General features: G+C 32.1%; 1 long non-coding RNA gene across 1 annotated transcript; it reads left to right on the top strand.

Moving 5' to 3' along the window:
• Positions 1–3,661: 3,661 nt before the first annotated feature.
• On the top strand, positions 3,662–9,790 carry LOC131057832 (uncharacterized). Its single transcript, XR_009359229.1, has 4 exons — positions 3,662–3,991; positions 8,393–8,418; positions 8,542–8,683; positions 9,389–9,790. It is a non-coding gene; the product is annotated as an uncharacterized LOC131057832 (long non-coding RNA).
• The last annotated feature ends 5,667 nt before the right edge of the window (positions 9,791–15,457 follow it).

Here is a 15,457-nt window from a genome sequence, read left to right as displayed (position 1 = left end):
AAGCGAGCCCAGTTCGTCGAACTAGCAATTTGTTGTCTCAGTGAGCATTGTTTACACAGTCCTAGTTGTTACTGCTTCGATAGCCCCACTCATTCCACCGATTCATCCACAAATGGCCCAAAATCAACCTGATTCAAAACAAATTAGTAGTTTACAAAGTAGATTCAAAGCACTACAACTCTTGTTCTTATTGCTCTTGAAATTTTGAGTGTAACTATCCTCATATTCTTGTCGAAGTTCAAACTTTGTTGATTTTAGAAAAAAAAAAAAAAAAGTGGCATCTTAAGACCCCTTTTTGGTCTCCCACCTTGGTGCAATTACCCAATAGAAACATATAACATATGCTTCCTAAAATATAGACCCTCTCGGGTGGGTACCAATTTCCTAAAAATGGGGATTATATCATCCACATCACTTGTTATGTAGGATGTCATCTCACTAAGAGGTCCTACAAAGTGATATGGCAAGCATATAAAGTTAAAAACTTAGGATAAACTTATGAATTACATAATTAATTAAAATAATTAATCAATGTTAGGACTCAAAGGTTTAGAAACCTTAATTTGACACTCACTAGGGATATTCTTATCATAATCACAAGCCATAGGAGAAATAGGTTCAATATAAGACTCATCAATGGACAAGTGAATTATGTGTAAAATGAAAAATTATAAAAGCACTAATCAATTACTCAATGGAGGAGAGAAATTCTAATACATGATAAATAACACAAGCCATAGAAAATTGTCATCCTAAACTAGATAGCTTTAACATATCACAAAAGGTCTTGAGTATAGAAGGATCATGTGTCACAAAAGATAATAAAATGTCAAAATTAGAAACACATGCATTCATATCAACCAAGAAAAAAATTAAGAGTAGCCATTATGGTGAATTATCCAAGGGGAGGTGGATTACATATAATAAAACCTTAAAGTTAAAAGGATGATAAACATATGCAAAGTAAAGTTGGTGCATACCACAAGAAATAGAAAATGGAGTAATAAATTATATATAAAAACCTTAGGAGAACTTGAGGTAGAATTCTAAGGTCAAACCTTAGGTTGCATATAAGAAAATGTTGGGTGCATACAACAAATAAAAGAAATAAATTACCTTTAAACATAAATAATCTATGCAAATGGAATGAATACAATCACTAAGAAAAAAAACTGAACCTAAATTAAATTAGTTAAGCTAGCAAGTGAACAAAAATAGACGATATAATTAAATGAGAGGCTAGGGTATTTAGATCTAGACTAATGATGGAGTAATGTCACTAATTTGTCATGCAAAATCCTTTTGCCATAGAAAATAAATAGATTGTCCTTTGTTTAGTGTGTCGATTCTATGGAGTGTCAAGATTTTGTATAGTTCAATCTTGCTTCACATGTATTTGATTTGATGCATGAAACTGTACTATACCATGTGTCTTAGTGATTCGATAAAAATAATAATTCAATAGAGCTAATTTTGTCTTTGTTATTTTAATAGTTGAATGTGGTCAAGGTGGTATTTATGAACCCCTTAACAAGGAAAATGTTATCCTTGGCCAATCCCTTGTTTGGTATGGTCAATAAAGGGGAAAGTTGTTAAAGACAACATACAAAAGCATACATATGGTCTATATGCAGATAAAGTGCATTTGATTCTTTGTCCCTTCAAAAAATTGAAGCATGCTATAAAGATTTCACCTTATTAATTACATATAAATTAATAGAAAATTGAATGTCTTTAAATGCTATGACATAGTAACATGTCACATAAACATGTGTTAAGCTAGCTTACAATGATTAGTAGGAGCGGCCAAAAATTAGACTTTGAATTTGAAATTTTAAAAAATGGGTTAATGTCCATGTGCCTTAGGATTGTACTAGGATAATCTCAAATGACATAGAAATGAACCTCAAGGATAAACCACCTTTTTAAGACATGTAGCAATTATGTCAATATGAATCCAAATACCTTATTACATTCAAGACATTCTACCAAAATGGACATGAAAATAAGAAGAATTATTATCAAATTATCAAATAGTATATATAAACACACATCATTTTATAACTATTTAAAATGAAACATGATACTAAAAAAATAAATAAATAAAAATGAAAATTATATACTTTATTATATAATAATAAAATAATAAATAAATAAATAAAATATCTCTTGAGATTTTATTAATAATTTCAAAAAAAAAAATTATATTTAAATAATAATAATTTAAAAAATACTAATATAACTTCAAATTAATTAATATTGCATTATGCATATCAAATAAATCCACGTATATTCATGATTTGGGCCTAGAATTTCACGATCACTCCTACCTATCACATGAAATTTTTATGATGGTTTAGTCCTTTCAATGCCTTTCATTTGTCATTTTAAGAAAAATATTTGTTGTCAAAATAAATTAATTAGTAATATATGCAAAAATATTAAATTTACTAAATTTCTAAATTCATACCAAAAAAAATCTTGCTTACACTTATATTTTGTTTTGAGAAGTTTTTAAATTAATTCATATTTATAAACTTTATTAAAAAATTAAATTGACTAAATTTTTAAATTCTTACTAAAAATTTGAAACTACTCTAAAAAATTCATGTTATAATATTTTAAAAATTAGAAAAAATTATATCTATCAATCTATCATTTCAAAATACTCTAAATAAACAAGTTTATAAATTTATTTAAAATATTTAACTAACAAAATTGAAGAGAGAGAGGGGGGGGGGGGGGGGGGGTGTGGGGGGGTGAAACTTAACTATCCTTCATCAGTCAATTTGGGAGAACAAGAGATACAAATTGTCAATGCAAAAAAACTGGTGAGCACCAAATGATTTGCATTGGGAAACTCTAAGCCTTTGGCTTGGATGACCATTTCAGGCTTGAAAAATAAATTTGAAAAGAAAAAAATCTCTCTTTTTTTAATCATGCTCTCCATTAGGTTTGCACGCGTTTCAATGCAAACAAAAATGTAGAAGTTGATGATACAACAAGAGCCAAGCGTCATCTGTAAGCAAAACACCTATCACACAAAAGAGACCAAGCAAAGATAATATGTTCAATAACAACTTGAGAATAATGTATTATTACACACAAGAATATTAGAGATTCAATATTAGAGATATAATTACAATGAATGAATAAATCCTTATAAAAGGATGAATGAAGAATAAATCCTAAAGCAAGATTAAATTAGAAAGAGCCAAGTGTCACAATCATAATGAATGAGACAACTTAAGCTATTATTAACCTAATTTAATAAAAGGGAAAAACACCTAAATTTAGCTTAAGTGAGAGTAATTAAAGGACCTAATTAATAAATAATTAGATAAAGTGTCATAATTACTCCAACAAAAATTAAACACCATGATGACATTTAGCTCTCTCTTAGGTATCCAACCATATAATTTTTTTGACATTTTGATTTGCATTATACATATCAAATAAATCCACGTAAATTTAGTTGAGTTATTCATGATTTTTTGAAAAGCTAAATATCAGAGACTAAAATGTAGGCGAAGGAAAGAAAATTTCTAACGGTGTCATGGGGAGCGGAAAAAAGCCGAAAAATCAGGAAAAAGGTAAGATAAATAATATCTGTAACTGAAATTCAAAATTTCGAACGTTGTTGAGAGCGGAGAAAAGCTGATCAGGTTAATATAAACAATTGTCTTTTATTTACAAAGATTTCTACTTCGAATGTTTGTTCTTTTCTGTCAGTGTTTTCTTCAATTTTCTCTGTTCTCTCTCTTGTTATAATTTTTGTTTTTCTTAGGATTTTTTCAAATTTTTTCAGGGTTTTGTACAGCGCGCTGGTCTGTCTGTTCATGTTGTTGTTTCTGGTTTGTCTGTTCATGTTGTTGTTTATCTGTGATTTCTTGTGTGTTTTTTGGGGGGGTTTTGATTTATTTATGTGGTAGCAAAGGAAGAGGCTGAACAAAGGAAGCGACAGCTGATGGACGCAACATTCTTCTTCCAGGTATTTCTTCTGAAAGACTGTTTTTATTGTAAGATATAATGGATTGTTTATCTTGGTATTACTCATCATTAGGTTGATTATATTGAGAAAGATAATAAAAATGAAAAAGATGATCTACCCTTGAACCTATAAACCTTGGTTTATATACTTTAATGCTTCTATGAAGCTGATCCTAAAATGTATCTAACCAAACTTTATGCATTTATAGTTATACAATGTAATTTCTGTATGGCCTCACCATGTCTACACAGAAGTCTTAATTGAATTAGACACCCATAATTGTTGGAAAGTTTCCTGCCAATGTCATCACAGATGCGCATGAATGTAATATGATCCCAAAAATCTAATTAGGGCAGGGCAGGGTTAAGACTGTAGGTTTTGAAAATAGAGTAAGGGTTTAGATATTATTAATGCCATCACAGTTGTAGGTATTCAAAAAAATGAACAGTAGGGTTAAGATACTGTAGGTTTTTAAAACAGAGCAAATACAGGGCACACAAGAAACGTAGGAGAACAATTGGTGAATATAAAATGTAACATAAATTTCAACAGTAAGTAAAAATCCTCGTTCAGCTAACCACATCGAGAATTGAAATTATCAGTAATTTCTTCTACAGATTTTTGGTCTGTTTTAGTGCTTCAAGGCAATTACGATTCTCTATGAGACTTTTTTTTTTTTGAACTTTATAATTTTTCTCCATGCCCAGAAGGTTAATTTTAAAACATTATGACGACTTCTGGGGATTTGTATCATTGGCATCTGCTTTGAAAACCTAGAAGCTTCACAATTTTTGAGGTCAACTCTCATCATTTTTGTGTCAAAGCGGCTTTCTCTTTTTTGAGAGCTTGCATGGTTAATCTCAGCAGACAATGCTATTGTTGTTTAGACTGAATTAATAAGCCTCTTTCGTTGTAGTATCATATCAAGAGGGACTCTGAGACCTAGTGTCGGTAAAACTCTTCACATATTATTCACGTTTCGCATGTGATTCTCTCACATCATACAGAAAACAAGATGCATTGTAGTGTGAACGCTTCCTTTTGAAGATTTCTTCTGCAAGGGTGGTCTTGCCAGAGCCACCGAATCCAAAAATCCCTACTATCTTCACTGATTCTGCGAATCTCCATTCAAAACCTCTTTCAAGTTCATCCAGTCCAACCGGATATGTCGTAACATGTAACGATGTCCTCTTTCTAATTTCCTTTCCCACACACGACACAATCTCTTCACCCAAATTGTTGAAAGCCGGGAAGAAGAATTTCAGTTCTTTAGAAAGGCATTCCGCTGTGTATTAGAGGCAGAAAAGAAAAAAGAAAAAACCCCATGAGGCAATCAATACAAAGCAGATAAAGAGTAAACTTGCTCTTCAATCCTGTAATGTTCAAAACCAACTGCCTGTGAAGCATTTTCGGTAAAATAAAATAATTAGGGCAGGGCATGATATTGCAATTAAATAAAGAAATAATGAACTCAAATATTTGAAGTTTAAACCATCTCTAAGGCCAACTTAGCAGCATCTTTCTCAGCATTCTTCTTTCCGATGAAAGGACTTGAAGTTGCTGAAAAATATAATTATTAGCAAACAGAAATGAAAGAGCTAAAATTGTACAAACACATTGAAAGAAGCTTTACAGCAAGAATTGTATTTTTCAGATGCAAGTCTAACATGAAAATTCCGGCATGAAAAACTAAAGATTGTACAGTTAGAAAACAAACCGAATCCATAAATTACGACATCAAAAACAGAATCCCAAAAAACTTGGTTGCTTTATTTCAAATATTTGTATTTCTTTCAGTATAATTCCAAAATTTGTATTTGAATTTTTATTTTAAACTATGACCTGCTCTCCAATATGGGCGCATTCAGTAACAAGTAAAACAAAATTAAGATCAATTCCCAGAAGACTAAAGTCTCTCAATTGGCTCAATAAATTGATGTGTCTCTCAATTGGCCCAATAAATTGATGTTTTTATTTGGTAGCATGATACAGGAGCAAAAAATATAGTTTTTGATCTTCACAACATTATTTCTAGTATAAACATTTAGAATACAGTATACCTACAATACACAATCAATTTGTGATTATTTTTTATAGCACATTGTCTTTTACGATCTGGGTATAGTTTTTAAACATTAAAAGAATGAAAAAACAGAGGAATCAAAATGTTCAGAGCGATAAAACTTGGAGAAATGGTTTGATAACAAAATTAGCACACCCATACACAATTAGCCCGAGACATTTTTTAATAACAGTTCTGAATCTGGGTATTCTTTTTCCGTGTTTTTTCCTAATTCCATACAAAAAGATTCTGGCCAAATGTATTCAACCCCTATATTGGTTTCGTAACACTATATTTTTCTTTGATAACTGTGTCACAAAAGCAAAAAAACCCACTATAGGTTCTATAGTGCATGAACCTCGGGATGACCATGTAGAATATGGCAATACCCAAATAGATCAAAATCAATAACTTTTAGGTTATGTAGGTCAAAGATTATCCGGAAATTAGTCAATCGTCCTGTTTAGGCATTTTTGTTCCATATGCTTATTCTATTTATTCAAATTCCATGTAGTATATGCTCTAATGTTTCATTGAGAATTACATCTGAATTACCATTATGGTATTGATACTGAGTGCTAATACAAGACTGTTTAACATTTTTCACAATTACAATTTCAGAATTTGGTTACATGTCATTCCTAACTACTGAAAAGTTCATCTATCATACAACATTCCTAACCATGTTCAACACTTATGCTTATTAATCACTTTTGACTCCGATCCTGAGCCATGTATCCCTAATTGTGATTTTGACTTGTTGTATGTCCTAGCAATTCCCATCCATCAGTGCAGTGTACGCTCGGATATATTTGTTCATTGTTTCTCAACCTGGCATCCTTGTACTCAAATTCTATTGAAATCATAACAAATTCGAAGGATTTAAATCTTATTAATACTTATTCCTTCATCCTAAAATCTAGATTTTTAATGACATCTAAAGCTAATCTTGCTAAATAGAAAGAACTTTCCACCTGCACTTAAACCTGTATATTGATAATAGGTAAAAGGGATGAAGCTAACTGCAACTCATTGCACAAACCAAAAAAAAGAGTCTTTTTAATTTCAGTTATATAGTACGACACTGCATTTACTGTCTTTGCTTGTCTGAGATATGAGTCTCTGGGCTTCTGTAGATCTTTTTATCCATAATTTTGCCCCAGATCTACTGTGGACCAGGTATAATACAATTCTTATTCTAATTGTTAAAGTCTTGTCGTTGTTTGCAGTAGCTTCTACTGTACTTGAATACCCAATTGGTTGATTATTGAGTTCTTCAGAAAAAAAAATTATGTTCTTCTTTGTTTTGTTTGTGTGCTGTCATGAAACTCCTTGGGATTTTTACTAGGGAATTAGTGTATGATGCTTTGGCGTCTATGAGAGACAGCAATAAGAAAGCCACAACAGAAGAATGAATAAATTAGAGTTTATATGACCAATGAAGAGATTTGATTCCCCTCAGAGTACAGTCCATAGGAGGAAGAGTGATGTGGGTTTTTCCATTTTACGTTAGAAAAATTGCTACACATTTATGATGGGTTTAATGAGTGCAGTACCCTGTACAAAACCTGGAATACACCCATTTACCCAATTTACGATACAAGTAAGGTTGTAACTTGAAAACTAGTTGTTATTTAAGATAACCAACTAGGCCGAGAAGCCTCACATTTTTATTTGAGGAAGCTGATTTGTTTACCCATAATATCACCCGATTGGATGATTTGCAAGAACTAACAAGTGATATTCTGATAAATAATTTATTAACCATTTCTGGTGGCCCTTTACTATATAGTCTATTCCAACAAGAACGAGCCTACATGAACTCGGGTCTCTAAATAGCACATACCCAATACTGAGTGAGGACGCTACCTACAAAAGATTGATGATACAGTCTGCATCTCTACAGAATAATTCAACACTTCACAAGATTACAAGAGTGAAGGCATCATCTCAGAAAATAGCCTACTCTTCGATATCATCAATAACAATACCATTCTATTTTTGAATTGCTCTAAAATACTTTTGTTATCTCCCTCAAATTGTACTTCTGCCAACCTCTATCATCAATATGCGTAGACTTGCATGCTTGTTCATATATAAGTCAGAGACGTTTATTCTTGTCTGTTGCCTACATTATATGATAACTTCATTTGATTAATCATGATGTGCTTTCTAATTATCATGATATGCTTCCTACAACTCGTGATAGTCTATATTCATTGATTAATATTCGTTAGAGGTCATTTTTTAATCTTAATTTTAGATTTCTTTGGAATGAATGTTTTCATTTGTTTTCATTTCTAATAGATTGACTTGTACTTATTTGTATGTTCCTGCAGATAAGATTCTCAGAAAAACGCTGAAGGTAAATTTAGGCTTGTAGTTTTCTTTTTTTCTTTTTTCTTTTTTAATTTTAAAAATTCATTAAATAGTATCATTATTTTAAATCACAAAATTCTAATGTATTGTTTATTTGAAGTACTTCTAGTCAAGTTGTGAAATGCCGAGTGACAATTAAGAGAATTTGTAGCTATCAGAATTGTCCGTGGGTTGATATAATACAAAGAAGCTGAAATCATCGAAGTTGATGCACTTGGTGTTGTTGGCAAGATGAGGAAAAAAGAGACCCGGTATGCACATATTCTCGACATTTTAAATTATTTTGAATGACCATCTTTCTGACTATCTGCCTTTATTTTATATGTTTCTTGTGTATGCATTTGAATATAAATGAATTGCAACTTAGATTGAGAATGATAGGCTGAGTGACATGCCTAGTAATTTATTGCACTATAAATTAGATCCTAGTGATAGACAATATATTTTCCTAGAATCGCATGTTATAGCAATTCTACTCTCCCTCTTTATTGTACCTTGCCTATCTCAAAGACCATACCTTTAATTAGGAGGCAACTGAAGATAAATGCAATTGACAAGCAATAAAAATAGATAAATTTAAAACTATAAGATTAGGCTTCAACATTGTATTTCATGTAGTTAATTGAAGTTTAAAGTTGATATGTTTTGAGTTATATCAACAAGGAAAAACTGGATTTAGATAAACATTAAATGGCAGACGCTTATCAAAACATATTAGTTCCTTTTCACCTTGTAAAAATGGTATAAAACAAATACTATGCACTTCAATAAAAAAAACTTACTGGGTTCTACTTTGTGATTTTTCAATTACATACTTTGAGAATCTTCAAACTTGAATAGTTTTTTCTGCCTTGTTGAGTCTGTCAGCATCCTAAATTTAATTTTTTTATATAGATTATAGATTTACCTACATTATTTATATTTTACCATATCGATAATGTTGCTTTATGGTGCAGGGTTACATGAAATTCAAGTAGATGGTGATGGCTCACAACCCTTCCCGGTGACCTCAATGCAAAATATTGAATCTTGCTGCAAATTATTACCAGCTTGCCGCTCTTGGAACAGGCAGGTTGCCAACAAGGATCTCACTCAGCTAGTTATTTTTCACCATTATGGAAGGATCTAGTATATAGGAGTGAAGTTGCTGGTATGGATTCAAAGCAGCAAGAGATGTAATTGGTCACTTTCCATTTCTTTTGTAATATTTTGATCAATTACATTGATCTAGCTTTGTAAAATGTAAAAAATACAATATCTAATAAAAGAAAGTTATTGAAAGGGGTTAAAAACCCCTTTCAAAGACTGAAGGGAATGGTCATTGGCCTTGGCCATTCCTTAAAGTCGCTTATTTTTTTGATAGCTTAAAGAATGGTCATTAGGCCAAAGCCATTCTTTAAGGTCTGTCTCTTGTGTCCCTTGCATTTTTTGGGTTGGTCTTTACTTTTTATTTTAGAATTTGTTAATTTTGATCTTGACATTAAACTTACAACTCACAATTTTATAAATAAATTTTATCACTTATAATCACATCACAAGTCACTTTATAGAATGCAGTTGTGAACTCACTTCACGGACATAATTGACATCACATAACCATACCCCCATAATAATAATTATGTGTGTTTTGACCCATCATATATTAACATAATAATTAACATTGTTTATAACTTCATAATGTACAATTATAAATAACCCTTCTAAAAACAACATTTAAAAGACAATCATCATTGTTCATAATGTACAATCATAAATAACCCTTCTAAAAACAACATTTAAAAATACAATCATGAACTTGTTTTATGAATGTAATTCATGATAACCTTGTTTACGTAATTATAAGTGTACATTTTGACACATCACTAAAGATGTGACATTTGACTATCACATAATAACATTATTGCAAATGGCATAACTAATAACATTTTAAACTTAAGTAATTTTAATAAAATGAAATGAATGAGTTGTTTTATTGTGTGATGTGATGTGTTGTTGTGTTGTGGTTGTCTTAGGTCAATTAGGGAAGGCCATACAAGCTTCCACCTTCTCGTGGTTGGCCTTGTCAGTAGAGAATATGTGAATAAATATTCTCGAAGCTAAGAGAAGCTACTTGTTTGTAAATGTTTATGGTATTTAATTGTAAACAATGTTTAATAAATTTAAGCTATATTGTATTACATACATTGTGAGATTCTAAAAATAAAGAAAAATGTGATTGCAAAGGTGAAATTTTAAATAATTATAGTATTACCAATTGAGTAGCATTTTTTTAGTTATTGTTGTTTTATATCATATAACTCAATAGTTTTTTAAATGTTCATAACTAAAAATAATTCATCAAAAAATACCACTTAAAAGATAATTTTTGCATGATAGTTTTAATTATAACAAGCATGAATATTCTTGAAGCAATTAAGCATTTGTAAATATTTATGTTATTTAATTGTTGAGGGTTAGTGCCTACCTCATGGTTAGGGTAAGATTAAGGTTAGGGTTTAGGGTTATGGTTAGGATTAGAATTTAGAGTTAGGGCTAAGGATTATTGTTAGGGTTAGGGTTATGTTTTAGGATCATGGGGAGTTATGGTTAGGGTTATGTTTTACATCATGCTTGGGGTTTAGGGTGGCTAAGGTTTAGAGGTTAGGGTTGTTAGGGTTTAGGGTTAGGTTGTTTATTTTGGGTTAAGGTTTAGAGTTTTAGGGTTTAGGGCTAGGGGTTAGGGTTAGGGTTTAAACCCTAAACCCTAACCATTATGTAAATCCTAAAACTTAACCCTATCTTAAAACTCAACTCAACCTTAGAGTTTTAAAGTTTAGAGTTATCTTTAGGGTTTAGGGTTAGGATTAAGATTTAAGCTATTTAGGGTTAGGGTTAAGATTTCAGGTATTTAGGGTTTAGGGTTTAGGGTTTAAAACATGGTTTAGGGCTAGGGTTTAAAATTGAGGGTTATGGTTAGGTTTTAGGGCTAGTGTTGTGGTACATCTAGGGTTTAGGGTTTACATCTAGGATTTAAACCCTTAATCGTAAACCCTAAAGCCCAAAACCTAACTATAAACCATAAACCACAAATCAACCCTAAAACCCTAAACTCTAAAACTCTAAACCTTCCCTAACCCTAAACCCTCTAAACTCTAAACCTTCCCTAATTCTAGGGTTGAGGGTTATAGACTTCACCGTTAGGGTTTAGAGTTAAGGTTTAGAGTTTTTGGGTTTAGGGTTAGGGTTAAGGTTTGGAGTTTTAGGGTTTAGGGTTAAGGTTTGGAGTTTTAGGGTTTAGGGTTAAGGTTTAGAGTTTTAGGGTTTAGGGTTAGGGTTAAGGTTTGGATTTTTAGGGTTTAGGGTTAAGGTTTAGAGTTTTAGGATTTAGGGTTTATAGTTAGGTAGGGTTATGGTTAGGTTTTAGGGTAAGTGTTGTGGTAGGATTTAAACCCCTAAACCAAAAAATCAACCCTAACCCCTAACCCTAAAAAAAAACCCTAAACCTTAGATGTACCACCCTAAACCATAAACCTAACTATAAACCCTAAATACCTTAAATCTTAACCCTAACCCTAAACCCTAGAGTTGTGGTACATCTAGGGTTTCAGGTTATTTTTAGGGTTTAGGGTTTAGGGTTTAAATCCTACCACAACACTTACCCTAAAACCTAACCATAACCCTACCTAACCCTAAACCCTACCTAACAATAAACCCTAAACCCTAAAACTCAAAACCTTAACCCTAAACCCTAAAACTCAAAACCTTAACCCTAAACCCTAAACTCCAAACCTAAACCTTAACCCTAAACCCTAAAACTCAAAACCTTAACCCTAAACCCTAAAACTCCAAACCTTAACCCTAACCCTAAACCCCCAAACTCCAAACCTAAACCCTAAAACTCCAAACCTAAACCCTAACCCTAAACCCTAAAACTCAAAACCTTAACCCTAAACCCTAAAACTCCAAACCCAAACCTTAACCCTAAACCCTAAAACTCCAAACCTAAACCCTAAACCCTAAAACTCCAAACCTAAACCCTAACCCTAAACCCTAAAACTCCCTTAACCCTAAACCCTAAAACTCCAAACCTAAACCCTAAACCCTAAACCCTAAACCCTAAAACTCCAAACCTAAACCCTAACCCTAAACCCTAAACCCTAAACCCTAAAACTCCAAACCTAAACCCTAAACCCTAAACCCTAAAACTCCAAACCTAAACCCTAAAACTCTAAACCTTAACCCTAAAACTCCAAACCTAAACCCTAAACCTAAAACTCTAAACCCTAAAACTCCAAACCTAAACCCTAACCCTAAACCCTAAAACTCCAAACCTAAACCCTAACCCTAAACCCTAAAACTCTAAACCTTAACCCTAAACCCTAAAACTCCAAACCTAAACCCTAACCCTAAACCCTAAAACTCTAAACCTTAACCCTAAACCCTAGCAGTGAAGTCTATAACCCTTAACCCTAGAATTAGGGAAGGTTTAAAGTTTAGAGGGTTTAGGGTTAAGGAAGGTTTAGAGTTTTAGGGTTTAGGGTTTTAGGGTTGATTTGTGGTTTATGGTTTATAGTTAGGGTTTGGGTTTTAGGGTTTACAATTAGGGGTTTAAATCCCAAATGTAAACCCTAAAACCTAGATGTAGCACAACATTAACCCTAAACCTAACCATAACCCTCAATTTTAAACCCTAGCCCTAAACCATGTTATAAACCCTAAAACTCTAAATCGAAAACCCTAAACCCTAATAACTTAAATCTTAAACCTAACCCTAAACCCTAAAGATAACCCTAAACTCTAAAACTCTAAGGTTGAGTTGAGTTTTAGGATAGGGTTAAGGTTAAGTTTTAGGGTTTAGGGTTTAAACCCTAACCCTAACCCCTAGCCCTAAACCCTAACCCAAAATAACCCTAAACCACAACCCAAACCCTAACTGTGAACCATAAACCGTAAATCAACCCTAACTCCTAGCCCTAAACCCTAAAACTCTAAACCTTCCCTAACCCTAAACCCTAATGGTGAACTCTAAACCCTAGAGTTAAGGAATTAGGGTTGAGGGTTATATTTAGGGTTTAGGGTTTAGACTTCACCATTAGGGTTTAGAGTTTTAGGGTTTAGGGTTAAGGTTTAGAGTTTTAGGGTTTAGGGCTAAGTTTTAGAGTTTAGGGTTATGGTTAAGGTTTAAGGTATTTAGGGTTTAGGGCTTATAGTTAGGTAGGGTTTCAATTTAAAGTTTTAGGTTTTAGGGTTTACAACATGGTTTGGGTATAGGGTTTAGGTGTTTACATCTAGGATTTAAACCCCTAACCATCGTAAACCCTAAACCCTAAACCCTAGCCCTAAAAATATAAACCTTAACCCTAACCCTAAACCGTAAAACTCTATACCTTAACCCTAGAGTTTAGGGTTTAGGGTTGAGGGTTATTTTTAGGGTTTAGAGTTCACCGTTAAGGTTTAGGGTTTAGGGTCAGGGATTAAAATCCTAGATGTAAACCCTAAACCCTAGATGTACCACAACTTTAACCCTAAAATCTAACCATAAACCCTAGCCCTAAACCATGTTGTAAAAACTAAACCCTAAACACTATGTAACTATAAACTCTAAAACTCTAGGGTTTAGAGTTTTAAGATAAGGTTAGGGTTGAGTTTTAGTGTTTATATAATCCCTAACCCTAACCCCTAGCCCTAAACCCTAAAACTCTAAACCTTTCCCCTAACTGTAACTCTAACCTTAAACCCTAAACCAAAATAGACTTAGATGTAAACCTCACCCTAAATCCTAACCTCTAAACCCTAACCACCCTAAACCCCTAACCCCAAGCCCTAACCATGAACCCTCAACCATAAATCAACTCTAACCCTAAATTCTAACCCTAACCCTAGCCCCAACAATGATGAAAAACATAACCCTAACCATAACTCCCCATGATCCTAACCCCAACCTTTGTCCTTAACTCTAAATTCTAATCCTAACCATAACCCTAAACCCTAACCTTAATCTTACCCTAACCATGAGGTAAACACTAACCCTTAACCATAACCCTCAACAATGAAATAACATAAATATTTACAAATGTTTACTTGCTTCAAGAATATTCATGCTTATTATAATTAAAACTATTATCCAAAAATTATCTTTTAAGTGGTATTTTTTGATGAATTATTTTTAGTTATGAACATTTAAAAAACTCTTAAGTTATATGATATAAAATGGTAATAACTAAAAAGAATGCTACTCAATTGGTAATACTATAATCATTTAAAATTTCCCCTTGGCAATCACAATTTTATTTATTTTTAAAATCTCACCATGTATATAATATATTATTTTCAATTAAACAACATAAACATTTACAAACAAAAAGCTTCTCTTAGCTTCGAGAATATTTTTTCACATATTCTCTACTAACAAGGCCAACCATGTGAAGGTGGAAGCTTTTATGGCCTCCCCTAATTGACCTAAGACAACCACAACACAACATCACATGAAATGCCACAACACAACATCACAACACAACATATCACACAACAAAACAACTCATTCATTTCATTTTATTAAAATTACTTAAGTTTTAAATGTTATTTGTTATGTCATTTGCAATAATGTTATTATGTGATTGATAGTCAAATGTCAAATCTTTAGTGATGTGCTTTATTATGTGCAAGAATTTTTAGTTATTTATGATAGTGTTTATATATGATATGTGCAAGAATTTTTTAGTTATTTATGATAGTGTTATGATGTGTCAAAATGTACACTTATATTTACGTAAACAAGGTTATCATGAAATACATTAATAAAACAAGTTCATGATTGTCTTTTAAATGTTGTTTTTAGAAGGGTTATTTATGATTGTACATTATGAACAATGATGGTTGTGTTTTAAATGTTGTTTTTAGAAGGGTTATTTATGAATATACATTTATGAAGTTATAAACAATGTTAATTATTATGTTAATATGTGATGGGTCAAAACACACATAATTATTATTATGGTAGTATGGTTATGCCATGTCAATTATAAATAATAAAACTTATCTATAAA

This window comes from Cryptomeria japonica, chromosome 10, assembly GCF_030272615.1.
Source record: "Cryptomeria japonica chromosome 10, Sugi_1.0, whole genome shotgun sequence".
NCBI lineage: Eukaryota > Viridiplantae > Streptophyta > Pinopsida > Cupressales > Cupressaceae > Cryptomeria > Cryptomeria japonica.
Note: the sequence above shows the minus strand (reverse complement) of the source record. Positions and strands in the feature narration are given on the sequence as shown.